Source organism: Sciurus vulgaris (genome assembly GCF_902686455.1).
Source record: "Sciurus vulgaris genome assembly, chromosome: 11".
Classification (NCBI taxonomy): domain Eukaryota; kingdom Metazoa; phylum Chordata; class Mammalia; order Rodentia; family Sciuridae; genus Sciurus; species Sciurus vulgaris.
Genome location: NC_136472.1, coordinates 54,369,333 through 54,389,890, shown reverse-complemented (window position 1 = coordinate 54,389,890; position 20,558 = coordinate 54,369,333). Strand labels below are relative to the sequence as shown.

General features: G+C 39.0%; 1 long non-coding RNA gene across 1 annotated transcript; it reads left to right on the top strand.

Annotated features, from left to right (window-relative positions):
- Positions 1 to 241: 241 nt before the first annotated feature.
- Positions 242 to 20,481, top strand: LOC306638668. Its single transcript, XR_013757527.1, has 2 exons — positions 242 to 1,142; positions 20,005 to 20,481. It is a non-coding gene; the product is annotated as an uncharacterized lncRNA (long non-coding RNA).
- The last annotated feature ends 77 nt before the right edge of the window (positions 20,482 to 20,558 follow it).

Sequence of the window (20,558 nt, the reverse complement as noted above, 5' to 3'; positions counted from 1 at the left end):
AAGCCTGAAGTGGTGAAAAATGCCCCCGAGGTTCCTTTTATACTGCTGGTGAAAAATTCCCAAAGGAAAGTTAAAAACTGTACTGGATACATCTGGACAAAATTTGCTTAAAAGTTAAATTGGGGAGCTCCAGGGAACGAGTTCTGGGCAGGGAGGCTTTTGTAGCTGACGCCCTCCTGTTCATTGTGCTTGCCGCACCTTTAGCCCTTGGACCTGGAGCCTTCAAAACCTTCCCGAAGCCTCTGCACGCCCTTTGCAAGGGCTAGGCAGCTGAAGCCCAGACGCAGGTGTGGGGCTTCAGAGCCGCCTCTCCGGCTGGCGCCTGTGTGCCAGGTGTGCTGGATAACCCACGTGGTCCTGTGAGGTCTGCTAGAGCTTGAGGCAGTCCTGCTCAGCTGCAGTGACAGTGATGACGGGCCTCAAAAGGTCGACTGGTTTAGGTTCCTTGCCTCTCTGTGAACTTGCCAGCTGTTTCCTCGCATTCTCTCCACTAATTGACCAAACTGCTTTGAGCTTGGCTGCGAGAGTCCTGCAGACCAGCCAGAGACTAGGAGCTTTTTTCTCTTTTGGTCTGAAGTTTCCACCTGGCAATATATGCATCTGTCTGGGGCAGCTGACCATTCACCTCTGGGAATGTGGAGGGAAGTACCACGTACCTGGTTGTACAGGCTGGAGCCTTGGTCCCAGGGCTGAGAGATGGGGGTGGCAGGAGAGAGGGAGGAAGGAAGGAATGGACGAGGGAAAACGGTGGCGACGGTGGGGTAGGGCGTCCCATATGCTCATGTGTGATGGAGCAGTCCTTTTCCTTCTCTCACTCAACTGCACTCACCGTCCTCCTCCTCTTGGTTTAGCCTTGTGGATCCTAAGCTGCTTACCAGAACTAGTTTCTTTGCTAATGTCTGAGAACGTCCTTCCATAGCGTGGAGCCCAGGAGTTCCCTATGCACTCCCTCTCAGTACAGACCAATTCCAAATTTGGAAATGACTGTGCAGTTTTTGTTCACTGTTAGGTTTCCAAATGGTGACCATCAAGAGGGAACTTGTAAGAATTTCACTGCAGAGGAGGCCATTTATCCCAGGAAGATCTCCATTACAGGAACTGGATTGGTTGGTGTGGTTAATGCCATCAGCTTCTTATTAAAAGTAAGTTATATGCTCTGTGCCAGAGGGCAAACCATTTTCCTCAGTTGGTAGTAAGACTACAGCATATAATTTTGTTGTGTCCAATTCAGAGGGTGAGTGGGGACCCTATCCAGCCCCTGCTAGGTCAGCCCAGAAATAGATACCCTTTTCTAATTGTTCCCCCAGAGTCTGCTATTTTCTAGATTTATGGTGGTATCATGTGTAAGAGGCATCTCTGAAAGTATGTTGACAAGTCACTTTCATTGGTGTGATGCAATATAAAGAACTTTTTTGGTTAATTAACAGTTTACTAATTAAAAAAAAAAAAAACTAGAGAAAAAGTGGCAGAGTGCACAGTATGTTGGTGGTAGATGTCCAGCTGGACAAATCAAATACAAGAATCTTTTTCCTTTAAATCTCTTGCTTTCATTTTCTAGTCTCTATTTCCCTTCTTTCTTTCCTTACTCAGTGTTTATTTTTAGTATCACTGTAGTGGATATCGTTTCCAGTTTAATGCCTACACACAGGACTAAAAAGAACCTAATACTACTACCTGATCTGAATCCATATAAGTTTCAGTAAATCATAAGAATCTTTGAGCCATACTTGACTTTTATTAATAGAATATAACATCTCTTTAAGCTATCTTTCTTTCTATAGACTTTAATACTGGCATTATTCATTGAATTTCAAGGATTTTTCTTCAATACTTTTTTAGTTGTCAATGGACCTTTATTTTACTAATTTACATGTTGTGCTGAGAATAGAACCCAGTGCCTCACACATGCGAGGCAAACGCTCTACCAGTGAGCCACAACCCCAGCCCGAATTTCAAGTACTGATCCAGGGTTTCACATCTGGATGTTGTTAAGTGTCCTTATGGCACTAAAAATGTCAACTGCTGTGCCTGCTCATTATATAAATTCCCCATTCCCCATGACTCTTTTTTTTTTTTTTTTTTTTTTTGGTGCCAGGAATTGAACCCAGGGCCTTGTGCATGCTAGGCAAGCACTCTACCAACTGAGCCATATCCCCAGCCCCATGACTCATTTTATCAACTTTAATGCCCTTATCAGCAGTGCCCTCATTACTAAAGAAGATAAACACATTAAAAAGCAATGTTAGCTGGGTGCAGTGGCACATGCCTGTAATCCCAGCAGCTCAGGAGGCTGAGGCAGGGGAGAATCAAGAGTTCAAACCAAGCCTCAACAATTTAGCAAGGCCCAAAGCAACTCAGTGATACCCTGTCTCTAAAAAAAATACTAAAGGATTGGGGATGTGGCTCAGTGGTTAAGTGCCCATAGGTTCAATACCTGGTACCAAAAAAAAAAAAAAAAAAAAAAAAAAAATCAATTTGTTGATTAACATCAATAACAGCAATATATTTTGTTATCTAATACAGCAAAAAGGCACAGACTATATCAAGTTACATAGATAGGTATATAGATTATATAAAATATTGAAGTAAAAGAATCTTTTATTATATATTTGAAGGGCCCATGTATGTGTGTAGGGCAGTGGGGAATTGAGTCCTCTGCTTTAAAAAAGGGATACTAACACAAGTTCCTAGAGCTTGCATTCTCTTACCTTGCAAACTATAGTATTTGTTTATCTCAGAAAATGTGGCTTATTGCCCTTTACAAAGCCCCAGATTAAGGCTTACTTTAGTACCCTCCCCGCTCCATTCTTGCCTGAGACTGTGCAACTTCTTTTATTCAAGGAGGTGATATTGTAAAAGCTCCTTGCTGATGAAGAAGGAATTCTCAATAGGAATTGTTTAGTAATTAATCAGCAGGAATTTATGATACAAACCTAGTAGATAAACAGTAATGTCTCTGAAAATTACTGAACTATGCCTTAATACATAAACTTTCATTACTATGAGATCCACTTTGTTTCATTTAGTGATGAATTCTGCATCTACAACAGTGCCTAGTGTAATAGACACAGTTGAATCCAGGAATTACTGAAAGCCAAACGCACAAAAGGAAAAAAGCACTGGATTATGAATACAAAGACAGGACATTTTACTCATCTTCATTTTAAAAAAATATTCTTTTTAGATGCTGATAGATCTTTATTTTTATTCGTTCATTTATATGTGGTGCTGAAAAATCAAACCCAGTGCCTCGCACATGCTAGGCAAGTGCTCTACCACTGAGCCACAGCCCCAGCCCCTCACCTTCATTTTTATAAATAGGGAAGGTCAAGAGAATGAGTTAGAATACATTTTTTATAGTCTTTACTTTTTAGAACAGTTTTAGATTTACAAAAATATTGAAAAGATAATACAGAGCTTATATCTTACATTCAGTTATTAATAGCATGTCTTGGTATGGTGCATTTGTTACAATTAAAAAAACAATGTTGATATTATCTTTAAAATCCAGACTTTTTTCAAATTTCCTTAGTTTTTAACCTAATGTCCTTATTTTTTTGTTTCATAACATTCAGAATCCCACACTATATTTTGTTACCATGTCTTCTTGGACTTCTCTGGATTGTGTCAGTTTGAGTCTTTGCTTGTTTTGGATGACTTTGACCATTTTGAGTACCAGTCAGGTATTTTGTAGTATGCTCTCTATTGGAATTTGTCTTTTGTTTTTCTCATGGGTAGATTTTGGTTATTGGAATTTGACCTTTGTTTTTCTCATAGGTAAACTGTGGTTTTGGGGAAGAGGAGGCAAAGTGCTTCATATGTGATGATATTTTCATATTGTTTCTAGGGTATCTACTGTCAACACAGTTCATCAGTGTTGATGCTGACCTCACCTCAGTCACCTGGCTGATGGTGTTTTTTAGCCTTCTCTGTTGTCAAGTTACTCTTTTTCCCTTTCTATTCTGAACTCTCTGGAAGGAAGTTCCTCTGTGCAGCCCACTCTTAAGGGATAGGGAGTTAATGCATTCTTTCCTTGAGGGTGGAACATCTACCCTTCAGAAGAGACTTGTCTTTTCTTCTGACTTAATTCAATTACATTAATATTATGAATTCTCATGGATCTTATTTTATCCTTTAAGTTATAATCTAATATTTCTTTTTTTTCAAAATTATTCTAGCTTAGGGGTTTGGGAGCATTCTCAGCCCTTGTTCCCTTTGACTACATTAGCATAAGGTTTTTTTCTTTTTAGCATTTCCTCACTTTCCAACAATTCAAGATGTTCTTCATTTTATATATTTTCAGCACCAGTCCTAGAATGAGCTGTTACCCCTAAAGGAACCCAGTTTCTTTTATTAGAGAGTGGTATTAGAAACCATGATCCGAGGGTAGGTGTGCTCATTGCTACTAGGGGCATGACACATTTTTAAAACTATCTTTCACAGACAATTTTATCAATACCATATCATTCTGCTTCATACTACTCCAATATCTAAATAATTCAGAGTATCCAGAAGGCATTAGCATCTCATTAAGCAACAACCTGTTCTTTGTGATACAGCTAACTTCTAGGCTAATCAGTTATAATCTAGTTTAAAATTTAAAGTGATCGAATTTGCACTTGAATAAAGTAAAAATTTAGAATGAAATAAGACATTTGCGCAACATAAAGTGGTTATAGGCTTAAGTTATAGATGATTATTTCTAAGTTCTGTACGAGCATAAAGGCATTGCTCTATTTCCCCCCCCCCAGGGACAAATTTACTATGAAGTAAAAGAATATGTAATTAAAAATTTTTTCCCCAGAAGGTCCTACCTACATTCACAAGGTTCAAAAATACAAGTAAGCTGGGTGTAGTGGTGCACATCTGTCATCGCAGAGGCTCACGGGGCTTAGGCAGGAGGATTGTGAGTTCAAGGGCAGCCTCAGCAACTTAGCGAGGTCCTAAGCAACTGAGATTATGTCTCTAAATAAAATATTAAAAAGAGGATGTGGCCCAGTTTAAGCACCTCTCGATTCAATCCCTGGTACCAAAAAAAAAAAAAAAAAAAAAAAGTAATTCAAAATTAAAATGGAAAAGTTGTACTCGCATCCAATTTCCTTCCAACCTTTCCCCCAACATCTGCTATAGGCAACCTTTTTTTCCCCTTCCTCAGTACTGGGGTTGAACCCAGGTCCTCACATATGCTAGGCAAGTCCTGCATGGATGAGCTACATCCAAGCCCTTTTATATTTCAAGACAGGGTCTTGCTAAATTGCCCAGGCTGGTCTTGAACTTGAGATCCTCCTGTCTTCTGAGTAGCTGCTGGGATTATAGGCATGAACCACCACAACTGGCTTCAATTAGTTTCTTGTGTATACTCTGGTGTTTCTTTTGCAAATACAAATATTTTATCTCTTTTCTTGAACATGAAGTAGAATGCTAGAAATACATAATTTTGTACAGGTAATATTATCTGATTATAGACCTTTAAAATGTTAGAGAGTTGGAAGGAGCCTTATGTTTTTTTTTTCTTTTTTTTTTTTTTTAATTGGACACAATACCTTTATTTTATTTTTATGTGATGCTGAGGATGGTACCCAGGGTCTCACATGTGCTAGGCGAGCACTCTGCCACTGAGCCACAAACTCCAGCCCACTTTCACAACTTTTAAGTCCTCTTTTTTTTTTTTTATTTATTTTATTGTAAACAAATGGGATACATGTTGCCTCTCTGTTTGTACATGGCGCAAAGGCATACCATTTGTGTAATCATAAATCCACATACAATGATGTTGTTTGATTCATTCTGTTATTTTTTCCCCTTCCCCCCACCCCTCCCATCCCTCTTTACCCTCTATACAGTACTTTCTTCCTCCATACTTGCCCCCCTCCCTAACCCTAACTCTAACCCTAACCCTAACCCTTCCCTCCCCCCCAATATGTGTCATCCTCCACTTATTAGCGATATCATTCGTCCCTTGTCTTTTTGAGATTGGCTTATCTCACTTAGCATGATATTCTCCAATTTCATCCATTTGCCTGCAAATGCCATAATTTTGTCATTCTTTATGGCTGAGTAATATTCCATTGTGTATATATACCACAGTTTCTTTATCCACTCAGCAATTGAAGGGCATCTAGGTTGGTTCCATAGTCTGGCTATTGTGAATTGAGCAGCTATGAACATTGATGTGGCTGTATCTCTGTAGTATGCTGATTTTAGATCCTTTGGGTATAGGCCAAGGAGTGGGATAGCTGGGTCAAATGGAGGGTCCATTCCAAGTTTTCTAAGGAATCTCCACACTGCTTTCCAGAGTGGCTGCACTAATTTGCAGCCCCACCAGCAATGTATGAGTGTACCTTTCTCCCCACATCCTCGCCAACACCTGTTGCTTGTATTTTTGATAATCGCCATTCTAATTGGGGTGAGATGGAATCTTAGGGTGGTTTTGATTTGCATTTCTCTTATTACTAGAGATGTTGAACATATTTTCATATGTTTATTGATTGCTTGTACATCTTCTTCTGTGAAGTGTCTGTTCATTTCCTTAGCCCATTTGTCGATTGGATTATTTGTATTCTTGGTGTAGAGTTTTTTGAGTTCTTTATAGATTCTGGAGATTAGTGCTCTATCTGAAGTATGATTGGCAAAGATATTCTCCCACTCTGTAGGCTCTTTCTTCACATTACTGATAGTTTCCTTTGCTGAGAGAAAGCTTTTTAGTTTGAATCTATCCCAGTTGTTGATTCTTGCTTTTATTTCTTGTGCTATGGGAGTCCTGTTGAGGAAGTCTGGTCCTAGGCCGACATGTTGAAGATCGGGACCTACTTTTTCTTCTATAATCTGCAGAGTCTCTGGTCTGATTCCAAGGTCCTTAATCCATTTTGAGTTGAGTTTTGTGCAGGGTGAGAGATATGGGTTTAGTTTCATTCTGTTGCATATGGATTTCCAATTCTCCCAGCACCATTTGTTGAAGAGGCTATCTTTTCTCCATTGCATATTTTTGGCGCCTTTGTCTAGTATTAGAAAGTTGTATTTATTTGGGTTTGTGTCCGTGTCCTCTATTCTGTACCATTGATCTACCTGTCTATTTTGGTACCAGTACCATGCCGTCTTTGTTACTATTGCTTTGTAATAAAGTTGAAGTTCGGGTATTGCGATACCCCCTGCTTCATTTTTCCTGCGAAGGATTGCTTTAGCTATTCTGGGTTTCTTATTCTTCCAGATGAATTTCATGATTGCTTGCTCTATTTCTGTAAGGTACGTCATTGGGATTTTAATTGGGATTGCATTGAATCTGTATAGCACTTTTGGTAGTATGGCCATTTTGACAATATTAATTCGGCCTATCCAAGAACATGGGAGATCTTTCCATCTTCTAAGGTTTTCTTCGATTTCTTTCTTTAGTTTTCTGTAGTTCTCATTGTAGAGGTCTTTTACCTCTTTTGTGAGATTGATTCCCAAGTATTTTATTTTTTTCGATGCTATGGTGAATGGGGTAGTTTGCATAATTTCTCTTTCTGAGGATTCCTCACTTATGTATAAAAATGCATTGGATTTATGAGCATTGATCTTGTAACCTGCCACTTTACTGAATTCACTTATGAGTTCTAACAGTTTTCTGGTGGAATTTCCTGGTTCCTCTAAGTATATAATCATATCATCCGCAAATAGGGATAGTTTGAGTTCTTCTTTTCCTATTCGTATTCCTTTAATTTCCTTGGTCTGTCTAATTGCTCTGGCTAGAGTCTCAAGAACGATATTGAATAGGAGTGGTGAAAGAGGGCATCCCTGTCTTGTTCCAGTTTTTAGGGGGAATGCTTTCAGTTTTTCACCGTTTAGAATGATATTAGCCATGGGCTTAGCATAGATGGCCTTTACAATGTTAAGAAATGTTCCCACTATCCCTATTTTTTCTAGTGTTTTGAGCATGAAGGGGTGTTGTATTTTATCAAATGCTTTTTCTGCATCTATTGAAATAATCATGTGGTTCTTGACTTTAAGTCTATTGATATGGTGAATTACATTCATTGATTTCCGGATGTTGAACCAACCTTGCATCCCTGGGATAAAACCCACTTGATCGTGGTGCACTATCTTTTTAATATATTTTTGTATGCGATTTGCTAAAATTTTATTGAGAATTTTTGCGTCAATGTTCATTAATGATATCAGTCTGAAATTTTCTTTCCTCGATTTATCTCTGTCTGGCTTGGGTATCAGGGTAATATTGGTTTCATAGAATGAGTTTGGGAGGGTACCCTCCTCTTCTATTTCATGGAATACTTTGAGAAGTATTGGAATGAGCTCTTCTTTAAAGATTTTGTAGAAGTCGGCTGAGAACCCATCTGGTCCTGGACTTTTCTTTGTTGGTAGGCTTTTGATGACCTCTTCTACTTCATTACTTGAAATTGATCTATTTAAATTTTGTATGTCCTCCTCGTTCAATTTAGGCAATTCATATGTCTCTAGAAACCTGTTGATGTCTTCGAAATTTTCTATTTGGTTAGAATATAGATTTTCAAAATAGCTTCTAATTATGTTTTGTATTTCAATCGTGTCTGTTGTGATATTTCCTTGTTCATTCCGAATTTTGGTGATTTGTGTTTTCTCTCGTCTTCTCTTTGTTAGAGTGGCTAAGGGTTTATCAATTTTGTTTATTTTTTCAAAGAACCAACTATTTATTTTGTCAATTTTTTGTATAGTTTCTTTTGTTTCAATTTCGTTGATTTCAGCTCTGAGTTTAACTATTTCCTGTCTTCTACTACTTTTGGTGTTGGTCTGTTCTTCTTTTTCTAGGGCTTTGAGCTGAAGTGTTAGGTTGTTTATTTGTTGATTTTTACTTCTTTTATTGACTGCGCTCCATGAAATAAATTTTCCTCTAAGTACTGCTTTCATAGTGTCCCAAAGATTTTGATATGATGTTTCTTTGTTCTCATTTACCTCTAGGAATTTTTTAATTTCCTTCCTAATATCTTCTGTTATCCATTCATCATGTAACAGCATATTGTTTAATCTCCAGGTGTTGGAGTAGCTTCTGTTTTTTACTCTTTCATTTATTTCTAACTTCAAACCATTATGATCTGATAGAATACAAGGTAGTGTCTCTATCTTCTTGTATTTGCTTACATTAGCTTTGTGGCATAATATATGGTCTATTTTAGAGAAGGATCCATGTGCTGCTGAGAAGAAAGTGTATTCGCTCTTGGTTGGATGGTATATTCTATAAATGTCCGTTAAGTCTAAATTATTGATTGTGTTATTGAGATCTATGGTTTCTTTGTTCAATTTTTGTTTGGAAGATCTGTCCAGTGGTGAGAGAGGCGTGTTAAAATCACCTAGTATTATTGTGTTATGGTCTATTTGGTTTCTGAAATTGAGAAGGATTTGTTTGACATACATGGATGAGCCACTGTTTGGGGCATAGATGTTTATGATTGTTATGTCTTGCTGATTTATGGTTCCCTTAAGCAGTATGTAATGTCCTTCTTTATCCCTTTTGACTAGTTTTGACTTGAAGTCCACCTTATCTGAAATGAGGATGGATACCCCAGCTTTTTTGCTGAGTCCATGTGCATGATATGTTTTCCCCCATCCTTTCACCTTTAGTCTATGTGTATCTCTTTCTACGAGGTGAGTCTCTTGCAGGCAACATATTGTTGGATCTTTCTTTTTGATCCAATCTGCCAGTCTATGTCTTTTGATTGATGAGTTCAGGCCATTAATATTCAGGGTTATTATTGAGATATGATTAGTATTCCCGGTCATTTGGTTCATTTTATTTATTTATTTATTTATTTATTTATTTATTTATTTTGAGACGACTTGGTTCTTCCTTTATTTGACAATTCCTTTAGGATGGTTCCTCCCATTGCTGATTTGTTTCTTTGTTTTTCATCTCTTCCTCATGGAATATTTTGCTGAGAATGTTCTGTAATGCTGGCTTTCTTTTTGTAAATTCTTTTAGCTTTTGTTTATCATGGAAGGATTTTATTTCATCATCAAATTTGAAGGTAAGTTTTGCTGGGTATAAGATTCTTGGTTGGCATCCAATTTCTTTCAGGGCTTGAAAAATGTTGTTCCAGGCCCTTCTAGCTTTTAGGGTCTGGATTGAAAAATCTGCTGATATCCGTATTGGTTTCCCCCTGAATGTAATTTGATTCCTCTCTCTTGCGGCCTTTAAAATTCTGTCTTTATTTTGTATGTTGGGCATTTTCATTATAATGTGCCTTGGTGTGGGTCTGTTGTAATTTTGTATATTTGGAGTCCTATAAACCTCTTGTACTTGATCTTCCATTTCATTCTTCAGATTTGGGAAATTTTCTGATAGTATTTCATTGAATAGATTGTTCATTCCTTTGGTCTGTTTCTCTAAGCCTTCCTCAATTCCAATAATTCTCAAATTTGGCCTCTTCATGATATCCCATAGTTCTTGGAGATTCTGTTCATGATTTCTTACCATCTTCTCTGTTTGTTCAACTTTGTTTTCAAGGTTAAATATTTTATCTTCAATGTCTGATGTTCTGTCTTCCAGGTGTTCTATTCTATTGGTTATGCTTTCTATGGAGTTCTTAATTTGGTTTATTGTTTCCTTCATTTCAAGGATTTCTGTTTGGTTTTTTTTCAATATCTCTAACTCTTTATTGAAGTGATCTTTTGCTTCCTGTATTTGCTCTTTTAACTGTCGATTGGTGCGATCATTCAGTGCCTGCATTTGCTCTTGCATCTCGTCATTTGCTTCCCTGAGCATTTTAATTATGTACATTCTGAACTCCCTTTCTGTCATTTCTTCTGCCATGCTGTCGTTGAGTTTCATTGATGTAACATCTAGATTTGTTTGCAGCATTTTCTTTCCTTGTTTTCTCATATTGTTCAGGTATCAGTTGACCGCTGTGATATTGCAGATTTCCTCTATTGTCTTATAATATCCCTGAAGATTTCTATTATATCCCCTCTTAGTCTTCAGTAGCCTGAAATCTTGGAGGAAGTTGATAATGCAGTGCTCCACAAGGGAGCTGACTCCCTAGGGGTGGTGGCCTTCTGGTGGGGTATATTCCCTGCTAGTGGGCAGAGGTACCTTCACTTGCTGATGAATGGTCATCCAGAAGGGAAGTAGGTTGTGGGCTGATGCAAGACCAGTTTGGGCCTGTGTCTCTGATTTTACGGTCCTTTTGGGAGAACCTCACCCAACAGGGAGGAGTCACCCGGTGGGGAGGTCTCGCTGGTCGGTTTTCCTCCCAGAGGTTCCGTTCAATTCACAACTACCGCCTGGGCTGGGCAGCCTTCTTCTGCAATGATCCCAGGGACCCGGACCTACCTCCTGGGCCTGGAAGCCTCACCCTTCACAAACGAATCTCCTTCGGCTGCCTCTCCTCAGAGAAGCTGCCTGCAGTCCTGGAGCCTTCGCTCCGCCCCTCAGTTTGTCTGTGGGGCCCTTCCACCAAGAAGCCGTCTAGGACCCTGCTCTGCACTTTTCGCCTGGCTATGCGGCCCCTCCTCTGAGCAGCCACCTGGAGCCCCTTACAATCGCTCCGAGTCCCAGTGACCCGCCACACGCCTTTTCCTCCGGCAGCCACCTGTTGTTCCGTGCGGTCGCTCTAAGACCAAGTGACCCACCACGCACCACTTTCTCCACCAGGCAGTCACCCAGAGATCTGGTGCGTCACGAGTCCCAAGAACTCACTGTGCACCTTCTTGTCCCGACTGCCTCCCGTAGCCCTGGTGCAGTCACTTCGAGCCCAAGCACCCCGCCGCGCTCCTCCTCCTTCTCCAGACAACCCCCCTATGTTCAGGAGCGGATGCTCTGGGACCAAACCACTCACCACGCTGTTCCACCAGATAGCCGCCCAGAGCCCTGGCGCAGCTGTTCCAATTCCAAGCGACGTGCCGAGCCCGTATTTCTCCTTCTCCTCTGGGCAGCCCCCTGTGTTCAGGGGTGGTCACGTTCAGTCCAAACAGCTCACCAAGCACCTTCTCCTTTGGGCAGCCTCCCAGAGCGCGGGTGGGTTGCGCCGAGTCCAAGCGCTGTGGTGAACAGCCACCTCTCCAATGCTCCCAGCTGTCTGCGATCACTGCTCCGGCGGGGGGAGGGGCGCCTCGCCGGCAGTTCTACTTTGCAAAGATCCCTGCTTTCGGGGCTACCGCCCTGTCCGGGAGCTACCGCCCCGTCCAGGATGCCCGCCCAGTGGGAAACACTCACCCGGCTGCTTTGAGTTGGTCCCAAGTCTCTCAATATCTCCTTTTCTTGAGTCCTGAGTCCACGCTGCTCCTCCGGATAGCCGCCCGGAGCCCTGGCGCAGCTGATCCAATTCCAAGCGACGTGCCGAGCCCGTATTTCTCCTTCTCCTCTGGGCAGCCCCCTCTTCAATGCTCCCAGCTGTCTGCGATCACTGCTCCGGCGGGGGGAGGGGCGCCTCGCCGGCCGTTCTACTTTGCAAAGATCCCTGCTTTTGGGGCTACTGCCCCGTCCAGGACTGTTGCCCCTTCCGGGACGCCTGCCCAGTGGGAGACTCTCGCCCGGCTGCTTTGAGTTGGTCCCAAGGCTCTCTATATCTCCTCTTCTTGATTCCTGAGTCCTGGAGCAACACGACCCCCTCTAGTCCGCCATCTTGAATCCCCCTGTTTTTTATTTTGAGACAGGGTCTTTCTTTCTTTTTTTTTTTTTTTTAAACAAATAGGATACATGTTGTTTCTCTGTTTGTACATGGCGTTAAGGCATACCATTTGTGTAATCATAAATTTACATAGGGTAATGTTGTTTGAGTCATTCTGTTATTTTTCCCTTCCCCCTACCCCTCCCACCCCTCTTTTCCCTCTATACAGTCCTTCCTTCCTCCATTCTTGCCCCCCTCCCTAACCCTAACTCTAACCCTAACACTAAACCCCTCCAACCCCCCCATTAGGTGTCATCATCCACTTATTAGCAATATCATTCGTCCTTTGGTTTTTTGAGATTGGCTTATCTCACTTAGCATGATATTCTCCAATTTCATCCATTTGCCTGCAAATGCCATAATTTTATCATTCTTTATGGCTGAGTAATATTCCATTGTGTGTGTGTGTGTGTGTGTGTGTGTGTGTGTGTGTGTGTATATATATATATATACACACACACACACACACACAGTTTCTTTATCCGTTCATCAATTGAAGGACATCTAGGTTGGTTCCACAATCTGGCTATTGTGAATTGAGCAGCTATGAACATTGATGTGGCTGTATCTCTGTAGTATGCTGATTTTAAGTCCTTTGTGTATAGGCTGAGGAGTGGGATAGCTGGGTCAAATGGTGGTTCCATTCCAAGTTTTCTAAGGAATCTCCACACTGCTTTCTAGAGTGGCTGCACTAATTTGCAGCCCCACCAGCAATGTATGAGTGTACCTTTCTCCACACATCCTTGCCAACACCTGTTCTTGCTTGTATTCTTGATAATCGCCATTCTAATTGGGGTGAGATGGAATCTTAGGGTGGTTTTGATTTGCATTTCTCTTATTACTAGAGATGTTGAACATTTTTCCATATGTTTGTTAATTGCTTGTAGATCTTCTGTGAAGTGTCTGTTCATTTCCTTAGCCCATTTGTCGATTGGATTATTTGCATTCTTGGTGTAGAGGTTTTTGAGTTCTTTATAGATTCTGGAGATTAATGCTCTATCTGGAGTATGATTGGCAAAGATTTTCTCCCACTCTGTAGGCTCTTTCTTCACATTACTGATAGTTTCCTTTGCTGAGAGAAAGCTTTTTAGTTTGAATCTATCCCAGTTATTGATTCTTGCTTTTATTTCTTGTGCTATGGGAGTACTGTTGAGGAAGTCTGGTCCTAAGCTGACATGTTGAAGATCTGGACCTACTTTTTCTTCTATAATCTGCAGGGTCTCTGGTCTGATTCTGAGGTCCTTAATCCATTTTGAGTTTAGTTTCTTGCATGGTGAGAGATATGGGTTTAGTTTCATTCTGTTGCATATGGATTTCCAGTTTTCCCAGCACCATTTGTTGAAGAGGCTATCTTTTCTCCATTGCATATTTTTGGCGCCTTTGTCTAGTATGAGAAAATTGTATTTATTTGGGTTTGTGTCCGTGTCCTCTATTCTGTACCATTGATCTACCTTTCTATTTTGGTACCAATACCATGCCGTTTTTGTTACTGTTGTTTTGTAGTAGAGTTGAAGATCTGGTATTGCGATACTCCTTGCTTCGCTCTTTCTGAAGGATTGCTTTAGCTATTCTGGGTTTCTTATTCTTCCAGATGAATTTCATAATTGCTTGCTCTATTTCTGTAAGGTATGTCATTGGGATTTTAATTGGAATTGCATTGAATCTGTATAGCACTTTTGGTAGTATGGCCATTTTGACAATATTAATTCTCCCTATCCAAGAACATGGGAGATCTTTCCATCTTCTAAGGTTTTCTTTAATTTCTTTCTTTAGTGTTCTGTAGTTCTCATTGTAGAGGTCTTTCACCTCTTTTGTGAGATTGATTCCCAAGTATTTTATTTTTTTCGAGGCTATTGTGAATGGGGTAGTTTTCCTAATTATTCTTTCCAAAGATTCATCACTTATGTATAAAAATGCATTAGATTTATGTGCGTTGATCTTATATCCAGCTACTTTACTGAATTCACTTATGAGTTCTAAAAGTTTTCTGGTGGAATTTCCTGGTTCCTCTTAAGTATATAAGAGACAGGGTCTTTCCAAGTTGCTGAGGCTGGTCTTGAACTTGTATTCTTCCTGCCCCAGCCTCCTGAATAGCTGGGATTACAGGCACGTGCCACCACACCTGGCTTAAGTCTTTAGTTTCTTTCAGCAATGTTTTGTAGTTTTCAGTGTACAAATCTATCACTTCTTTTATTATATGCTTAAGTATTTTATTCTTTGTGGGTACTATCAGGAATAAAATTTTCTTAATTTCATTTTTGGATTATGCATGCATTGCAAGTATATAGAAGTACTGATTTTTCTGTCTTCATCTTGTGTCTTGTCATTGTGCTGAACTCAGTTGAAATTTTTATTTATATCCTTAGGATTTTCCACATATAATATCATTTCTGTGAATAAACTATTTTTTTCTTTATAATTTAAATATCTTTTATTACTCTTTCTTGCACAATTTCTGTGGCTAGAATTTCCAGTATCACCTTTTGGAGGTGGCAAATTGGAATCCTTGTCTTGTTTCCAAGTTTAGGAGGGAAAGCATTTTGTCTTTCACCATCAATTGTAATATTTGCTGTATAAGATTTTCATAGATTTGCTTTATAGTGTTACGTTCCTGTCCCTGAATTATTTGTTGAGGTTTACCATAAGTTTTTGTTGTTGTTAAATACTTTTTCAGTCCATTGAGATTGTCACTTTTTTTTCTTTTGGTACGAGGGATTGAACCCAGGGATGTTTAACCACCGCACCACATCTGCAGCCCTTTTATATATATATATGTACTTTCCCCCCCCCCCCCCTCGGGCCTTGTGCTTGTGAGACAAGCACTCTACCAACTGTGCTATACCCCCAGGCCCTTTTATATATTTTATTAGAGACAGGTTCTTGCTGAGTTGCTTAGGGTCTCAGTAAGTTGCTCAGGCTGAGTAATTCTTGATCCTCGATCCTCCTGTCTCAGCCTCCTGAGTTGCTGGGATTACAAGCATGCACTTGGCACCTGTGATCATGCTTTTTGTACTTTTAGTATTTGGGACTGAACCAGGGCTCCATGAATGCTAAGTGAGCACCCTACTACTGAGCTATTATATCCTTATCGTCCCTTTTAATTTTTATTTATTTTATTTTGTAGTACTGGGGATTGAACCCAGGACTTTGCATATGCTAAAAAAGCACTGAGCTACATCCCCAGCCCTTTTTGAAATAGGGTCTTGCTAAGTTGCACGGGCTAGCTTTAAATTTGGAATCCTCCTTCCTCAATCTTCCTGAATAGCTGGGATTACAAGGATGTGCCACCATGCCAGGCTTATTTTTTGTACTTATTTGCATATTATACCAATTGATTTTTGGATGTTATTCCAATTTTGGGATAAATTCCATTTAGTCTTGATGCATTATAATCCCTTTTAATGTTGCTGGATTTGTTTTGCAAGCATTTTGTTGAGGATGCTCACATCTATATTCTTCAGATGTCCCTTCTACCTTGTGATTTCATAATAGTGGCTTCATAGAATGAGTTGTGACTTGTTCCCACCTTCTTTTTCCTGGAAAAGTTCATGAAAGACTGTTATTATAATGTTTGGTGGAATTCTCCAGTGAGCTATCTGGGCTCAGCTTTTGCTTTTGGCAAGATTTTCAGATTAATGAATTCAGTCACTTGTAAGTCTATTTGAACTTTCTAATCAGTCAGTTTCAGTAATTTTTTCTTCTTAGGAATTCATATGTTTTATATAAGTAATCTAATTTGTTGGCTTATAGTTCACAACATTCCCATAGGATCCTATTTGCTTCTCTAAGGTCAGTAATGATAGTTCTCTCTTTCATTCCTGATTTGAGTAATTTGAGTCTTCTTATTCTTCATCAGTCTAGGTTTCTGTTTTGTTGATCTTTTCAAAGAACCAGTTTTGGGTGTGATTTTCCCTTTTGGGTTTCTATTTTATTGTTAAAAGTCCCTTTTCTTTGGGTTTAAGGTGCTATTCTTGTTTCCTAAGACAATAGGCTATAATTTGAAATCTTTCTTGTTTTCCAGTGGGCATTTATCAGTTGATCATCCATTATCTGAAAAGCTGAGTACTAGAAGTGTTTCAGAATTTTTGGATTTTGGAGTATTTGTATATATTTTTACCAGTTGAGCATTCCTAATCTGAAAATCTGAAATTGTCCAATATCTGAAACTTTCTGAGCATCATGTCGATTCTCAAAATATTTTGGATATTAGAATATTTCATCATTGTACAAACATCACAGACTATACTTAACACAAATGAAGATGGCTACCTTGTCAGCAGAGATAATCTTATGGCACTACTGTTGCATATGTAATCTGATGTTGGCCACATTATGATGCAGTGAATGACACTTATTTTGCTATATTAGCACTAACAGACTAAGTTGTTTTGTCAGATGTATTCTAAGGGAATGTTCATTTATTTATGTTTCTCAAAAATTTTCTATGGAGTAAACTTACTGTATTTCTGCAATACAAGGTATGCAAAGTAGCAACAAGGCTTTTCATAATTTATTTCTATTTGGTAAATATAATGCAAGTTATAGTATAACTGGAGTTGGATACAGAACCAACAGATACCCTCCAAAAAAAACCAGATTTACCATTTTCATTTAGATAAATCTAAAAATGAGTCATCTTTTAGATAAGAACTTTCTCACTTGAGTTTTCTTTTAATGGATATTTTTACATAGCCTAGAAATAAGAGTATATTTCCCCAAAACTGTATTAATTGGAAATGACTAATTTGCATGTTGCCCATTTCTGTTTCTTTATTGGACAAAGGATTAATCTCTCTGAAAGCTGTCATGGGATGGTCCTTGGAGGAATGGAAATAAGCACCATTAAGCTCTGCACACTCTTTGGAATATATTTTGACTATATTGACATATAGATTTAAACACAGAGAGCTCCAGGGTGGGGAGAAAGTTCACTTTAAACCCTTTTCAGGAGTGTTTTAATGGTTAGCACATTTATTTAGTTATAAAAGAATCCACCAGAAAGTCACAAATTGGAAAAACATGAGATTGTTAGTAAATCCCATATATGGATGGCTAAGATTATGAGACTTTTTGAATACAGAACTAAGTAACATGGTGTAGTTCGTATTTAATTTAGGACACTCTAGTTCAGGAAGGTCGGCATTGTAAAGTAACATGAATTTTTCAATTAAGGAATGGGGAAAATTAAGGGTGCTGAGGTGACAGCAGTTTCCTGGTGAAAACCCTTGAAATCTAATATAAACCCTGACTGTGGGATGGAATTAAAGGGAGAGAAGTTTAAATTATTTATAGCCGACAATATAAAACTGGCACTTTCTTGCTTGGAGAACCTCTGTCAAAATGTCTAAATTGTGGATTCCCTCAATCCATGGAAGATCTGGGGTAGTGGCTTAGGCATCTGAATCTTAAAATTTTTACCCAAAACATTTTTTTTTCCAATATCGGGGATTGAACTCAGGGCTTTGTGCATGCTAGGTAAGAGCTCTACCATTAAGCTACATCCCCAGCTCTTTGTATTTTGAGATAGGGTCTCACTAAATCGCTCGGGCTGGCCTTGAATTTATGCTCCTCCTACCTTAGCGTCCTGAAGCTGGGATTACAGGTATACACCATTACTACTGGGCTGAATTTTTAGATGGTTCTATCCAACATTTCTAGTTGAAAACTACCTAAGGTGATTAAAACAATTTTTTAAAAATCCTTTGAGCTGAGTGTGGTGGCATGTACCAATAGTCTCAGCTACTTGGGAGTATGAAGCAGGTAGATTACTTGAGCCCAGATGTTTGAGGACAGCTTGGACAACATAGATCCCATCACGGGTGTGTGTGTGTGTGACCTGCTGTGCATTGTAATACATATATTAAGTAGATTTTTGTTATCTCTTTCTTAGTTTCTGTGTGAACATTGCTGATGTTCCTGTGGTGGCTATGATATGGAAAAATGCCCACAAAAAAGTGATTTCTAGTTTCAGGCTTCACATTTTTGGTACCTTAGAAATTAGATGTGATACTGAATTCTATTAGAGGAATAAGATTAATGCCTCAAATTTATAATCCTCTCTTCTATAGTTTTACTATAGCACTTCAACTTTTATTTTTGTGTAACTATATTCACCCGATAATTTCTTTTTTGGGGGAGATGAGGTATTGGGGATTTAATCCAGGGGTAATTTATCACTAAGCTACATCTCTAGTCCTTTTTATTTTTTTAAAATGCAAGTCATTTTTTCTTCTTATACCTTTATTTAAAAAATATTTTTAGTTGTAGATGGATGCAATGCCTTTATTTACTTATTTTTATGTGGTGCTGAGGATCGAACCCAGTGCCTCATATGTGCAAGCCAAGTGCTCTACCACTGAGCCACAAGCCCATCCCTAAGCCCTTTTTATCTTGAAATAGGGTCTCATTAAGTTGCTTAGTGCCTCACTAAATTGCTGAGGCTGGCCCTGAACTTGTGATACTTCTGTCTCAGCCTCCTGAACCACTGGCATTATGGGAGTGCATCACTGCACCTGGCTCACCAAATTAATTTAGCATTCAGAGACCAATTTCTGTCTTGCTCACTGCTGAGCCCAACCCAGTGTCCAGCACATAATAGGGACTCACTAGTTTGCTGACAATGTATTTTTTTTAAACAGCTGCCATATAGTCTTTACTTTTAGTGGTGAAATTAATTTTATGTTAATTTCTTTATCTCTGAACTTACTTTCATAAATCTAGTATTTACATTAAATAATAACTTCAGGAATTTCTAGGAGGAATTGATGGAAGCATTTCAATTCTGTGGCAATGTTTGTTTCCTACAAAACAGATGTTCAGTGGTATTTCTTTTAAACTTACTCCTTATGTTCATTTTAAAATGTATAAAAAAGCACATACACCCAAAAATAAACATTATAATCCTAACCCTAAGTAAAACCTTGGTTTGACATTGGCAGTTTTTATTCTGCTGATTTCTTAAAAATAGTTTTTAGTTGTCAATGGACATTTAATAAATTATTAAATTTATTTAATAAATTTATTTATTTAATAAAGTGCTAAGAATCAAACCCAGTGCCTCATACATGCTAGGCAAGCACTCAACTACTGAACCACAACCCCAGCCCTATTCTGATAATTTTTGTAAGTGGATTTTAATTTAAGCAAACATCTGAACTGTATAAACCCCTCTGATGACTAAGCTGGTCATTCTTCTCTTGGGCTAGGTATGAATCTCTTTTAAAGGAAAACATTTCAGGCTGTGCAGATAGCTCAGTCGGTAGAGTGCTTGCCTTGCAAGCACAAGGCCCTGGGTTCCATCCCCAGCACCGCGCCAAAAAAAAAAAAAAAAAGGGAAAACATTTCACATCAGAATGTTTTGTTCTTCTAGCACTCTCATTTGGATAAAGAACATTTTCTAATTGGATGAGCTCTGCAGGACATCTAATAGGTATGTAGTACATTTTGTCATCATAAACTTGGTTATAGCATCACCTCCTGTGAAGACAGAACTTCAAAAGGCAATAAAATCAAGAAGGCTTGTGTACTCTATCTTTCCCTTTTTTAAAAAAAAGTTTTAATTTTTTCACTTCAGATGGGACATGTGCTGATATTATAAAAAAAGATTTGAGGGAGGCACATCTCACACAATGGTGCATAAACCCAATCATGCTTATGAAATATAATAGGATCTGTGACTTCCCCTTTAATTATGTCCAGACCACCTTGTCTAGCTAACACAGATCTCAGGTGTATAGCCTGGCACCTGCCATTATGTTTCTTTCTCTCTGACTGAAAGGAAAAAGATCTAGCAGGGACTGGTGGGAGGGTATCACCCTACCCAGACCTGTCACCATATTAAATAAAATTCTCTTTATATCCTATAGAATAAATAAGACTGAATTGTAACGTAAGATCAATATTATGTTCTGGCTGCTAGGGAGA